Source organism: Haliaeetus leucocephalus, unplaced genomic scaffold, assembly GCF_000737465.1.
Source record: "Haliaeetus leucocephalus isolate CR32 unplaced genomic scaffold, Haliaeetus_leucocephalus-4.0 Scaffold161, whole genome shotgun sequence".
NCBI classification, from domain to species: Eukaryota; Metazoa; Chordata; class Aves; order Accipitriformes; family Accipitridae; genus Haliaeetus; species Haliaeetus leucocephalus.
The window spans coordinates 1268800-1273528 of NW_010972597.1; positions in this window are offsets into that span (position 1 = coordinate 1268800).

Sequence of the window (4729 nt, forward strand, 5' to 3'; positions counted from 1 at the left end):
GGGCGGGCAGGCTGGGGGCGCGTTGTCGTTGGCGACGGGTCCCCTCACCGGGGCGGCTGCCCCCCCGCCATTTTGTACGGCCGTTGGCGCTCGGGCAGGACCCCCTCAGGGGCCCGAGCCCGCGGTGGGGAGCCGGCGAGGACTCGGCAGGCGAGGTGTTGGGGAGCGGCTGCCCCAGCGAAGGGCCCCGGCCTCGTCGGCCTCCCCTGTCCTTCCCGTGCGGCTGTGGGGAGAGCGGAGCGGAGGACTGGGGAGGCTCCGTGTGCTGCGGGGGTCCTCGCCTGTCCAGAGCAACGTACCTGCCTCGTCCTCAGCTGCCGGTGGCCCCTTGCCGGCGAAGGACGGCTACGGAGGACCCACGTTCCTGTGCAAAGCCACATTCTCTACCACGGCGTAGCTGGGCCGTGGCCACGGGATGGGGAGTGCAGCCCTGGCTGGGTCCGGGCTGGGGAGCTGCCATCCTGTCCACCTTCTCCCTTCCTCTGTTGCTCTGAAGTCTGCAGGCTCCTTTGAGGTGAGGTCCAGGGGCTTTGGTCTTGTGTGCTGGACCTGAATGGAGATCTTTTATTTTTCTCTTTTTTTTCCTCTAGCATCCTCTGTTCAGGGAATGTTCTTTCTTGCCACAAACTAGGTGCAGATGACACTGCACAGTGAAGATGCCACAGGTCCCTATGGCAGCTGCATTAGTGCTGCTTCTCCTTCCCTTTGGAAGGAAAAAATACTAGAGCTTTCCCTCTCCTAAGACTGCAGCGTCTTTAACATCCCGTGCGCATGGGATGCACTTCAGTGAACTTGTGTGTTGAACCTCAGGTCCTTCCTGTAGGACTTCCTGAAAACAGCCAAGGGGAAAAGAGGCCAGTGATCGCCAGCCTCAGACACAGGGAGATGGCTGTGCTCAGGAATATCCTGAGGAGGCAGGATAATCCAAACACAGCTTGCTTGTTTAGATGTGACCTGTTGAGTCCTTGCTTATTCTGATGGAGATGATGGCTCTTGTGCATCAAGGGGCTCTCAGAAAACTGGTAACTTCTTGCCTTGCCTTACCCAGGTTCAGGGGCAATTGCATCTTATTTCTCATGTTCTTGAGCTATATTTATTTCTGAGGATCACATAAGCAGGTGTATACAGATGAATATATATATACATCTCCTGAGGGCTATAGAAATGGCTTTTCTAGATGAAACAGATAATCAGTCTAGTCTGTCCTTTCACTGGCCAATTCAGGTGGTCCAGAGGAGGTTCTGAGAAACTGCAATGGGCTGGAATCCTCTCTTTGCCAGGGCATCCTGCCGCACGGAGACTGATGCGGCATAACATTTTTGGGTCCTTCATAAGAAGGTATAAAATCTCTCCAAAGTTACCCTGCTGGGCAAACAATGTTGTTCTCATTCTCCAGAGCATCACTTTTCTCTTGGTCTCTAAGCTGGGTAGAATAAACTGTCTGACTGGAAAGTCTGCTTGGCTGTTTTGTCCATCAAATAGGAAAATTTCTCCCCCACCCCAGTCTGATGCATCTAATGAATCAAGACCCTACCATCTACTGATCTGAAGATTGTATTGCAAAGGAGGACTGTCTTTAGCAGCACGCAGATAGTGCTGGGGGTCTGCTGTTACTTGTGACTTTGCCAGGCAGCCTCAGAGAATAAACTAATGGGATGAGGACAGTTGGCAGTAACATGAATCATATGGGCACAGCTCCATGCACAATGTTCTTCATGGTCAGAGAGCTTTGCAGATATTGATCCTTATGTACAATAAACTAGGTTTGGTTTCCATAGTATAGCCCATATGTTACTTGCTGTCTAAATCTTTTTGATTTGATAAGGCTGCTCTGGGACCAAATCCTCCCACCTCTCCTCGCCTGCTTGCAGGAGCTTATCTCGGATTTAAAGAGTGACAAGAAACTTCAGCTGTAGCAAATGTGTCATCTTCCACTGAGCAGAGCAGCATCTTTCCTGTTCCTGCCAGATGCCTTTGCTTGCTGTCCATATAAAGTCTAAGGTGGAAATACTTGGTTTACTTTGAATGTCTGAATCTTGAATGATCCCTTTTGTTGTTGCATCAAAAGAGCAGAACTGCAACTGTCCTTTGTCACTGTGTATCCTTTGAGGTATGGATAGCCCAGCAGCTTTAAAGGGAGATGCTGTTAATGTTCTGATTACCCCTCTTAATATTTTTCTAGCAGTGTTCTCTTCTTCCCATCCTGCATCCTAAAGCTTTAATTTCTTGGCTGATGCCAAGAAGGATTTCCCTATGCATGGGGAAAATAGCACATTTTGCTAAGCAAACCTGTCCTCTGCAGCTGTGCAAAGACCACTGGGGTGGATCCACTAAGTATTCCCTGTGTGCTTCTGCTGTGGCAAGGTGCGCAATGTGCTCTTCTCAGGCCATATGTTCAAAAGTCTTGCCAGCCCTAGGCTTTTAAAAACCATGAGCCAGAGTTAAAAAAAAAAAAAAAAAAAAAGGTGCCATGGGATGACATAAGTTGTTTGTTTGTTTTTTTTTAAATGAGGTTCTTAATTTGCTTTTGCATGCTGATTTCTGATTGTCTTGGAGATTTCTGCATGTCTGTATAGGCTGCCAGGAAAGCTTGAATCTTGGTATTACACTTGCCTGCAGGACTAGGGCCCTCAAGTGGAATAACAAATATTGTGAGCTTTGGGAGAAAACGATGCCAAACCTCAGGTTAATAGCTGTTGTGGGTTGTGCATAGATTGTGGTACTGTGAACTTTCAAATGAAGTCTGGAGCCATGGTGGGTTTTCCTGTGCATCGTTCGGGTTGGAGTAACATACATGAGTGGGAAGCCCTGTGGACTTTTTAACCAGGTGTTTTTCTCTTAACCATGTGTCACAAAGCACTAAAGCAGGAACAAACACTCTCTTGTGCTCTTAGAGGCTGTGACTTTAATCATAGGTTTGTTTTGGAGGAAATAGGTATGGTACAATGCCCTGGAAGGGTACAGTGCTCTCATCTGGTTGCCATAACTGGAGGAAAATCTGTCAAGTAATGAGATTGAGAGCAAAGAGGCTTGTAACATCCCTGCTTTCTATCTAGTGAAGTGTCTGATTGCAGTTAATTTAGCAGAGATGTCATCTGAAGGAGAGGAGCTGTTGTCCCTGCTTCTGTAGGTTTAATCTCTGTGCTGGTACAAGACTTTGTATCACTTCTCTGCACCAGTTAATGGCCCCATCTGAGTGGAAGGGACTGCCTGGTTCAGAAGGATGTTTGAGGATTACATACACCTGAAAGCCCTGTGGGAAGGTTTGTGTTGTTCTGAGGATGATAGGAGACCTCTGAAAATGTGACTGGGAGCCATGAACCTCCTGACATCTGCTGTGGTGGTCCAGCACTGTCTGGGCATGGGGCTGGCCCGAGCTTGTGATGCTGGTAAGATCCCAGCGGATGCAAAGATGTCACTGTTTACTGCAGATGATATGTCATGGGCTGAGGCAACCTGTGTTTTTGAAGAGGAGATGAGAGTATGAATAAGGGGAGAGCTCTTAAGACCTCTACTACAGCTTTTTGAAAGAATTAGCCTTGAGCACATGTGCTGGATGAAGGCTAATGCAGTGAAAGCTTGAAAAATGTCAAGTCCATTTGTTGTAGCTGTGCAATCAAGGTGGCAGTATCTAGGTGTTTATTGCTTCCTATCTCAGGCCCTTCAAAAGAATAACAGGCAGGATATCTGCAGACCTTTGGAGTAATAGGGCTGGTAGCTGTGGTGTTAAAAATAAAATTGCGGTATGTCTAAATAAGTCATTTAGGCTATGGAAAGCAAACCTTTTGGGAAAAATGCAGCTATGTCTAGGCATAGCTAGGTGAGTCCAGCCTCTGGAAAAGGAGGGTTAGAAGCAGACCGCAGTCTACCTCTAAGCCTTCGGCTGGGCATAGTGGGAGCTTGAGAGAGGTGCAGGTGCGGGAAGGCACATTTAACACATAATACAGGAAAACTAGGTGGCCTTCACTGTTATAGTAGCTGAATACCTCTCCATCTCATTCAGCAAAACATCTCTGAGTAAGAGTAGTGCTTTTATCTGCCTCAGTTTCCCCTCTGTAAAATGAAGAGGAGGAAACCAAGCTGATCTCCAGCTGGGAATTTAAGCTGTAGGTGACCTGTAGGTTGACAGCATGATGGATGTTGAAGTCTTCTCTCCGGACAAATGGTCTGACTCCCTGTAAAATAAAATTGACTGGCTTATCTATTGGCAAGGACTAGTGTGGCTGTACTATGTCCAGGGAAGGTGAGCTGTATGCCTGTGCTAGCAGCAGGTGAAAGTGAGATGAGATGTATAAATATTGCTGAGCCTTATTTTCCCCATAACTCTTGCTTGTGGACTAAATGCCCATTTTTTTGTGGGGTAGGACAGGCAGGCCAGCAGAGCCGTCCTGCTCTGGTGTGAATCGCTGCAGCCTGAAGCTCCTGGCTTCTGCCCAGCTCCCCTCCTTGGCAGGTGCAGAGCTGCTGAGCTTTGCCCAAGAAGGAAGATCAGCATCATCATCGCTTAGGTAAGATAAAATGTGACCAAATCCCTGTTACCCTTGGCAGGTGTGGCTAGATGCTGGCTGGGATTTGTGCAGCTCTGAGGAACAGCCAGGCATTGCAGCTGTGGGGAGGGTTGCAAAGCCTCTTTAAAATGTGGAGTCTTGATGCTGGAGCCCAAAAGGGAAGGTGGGTGCACCTCAAGGGATGGTAACAGCAAGGATCTGAGGGGTGTGAGTGAAGGAAC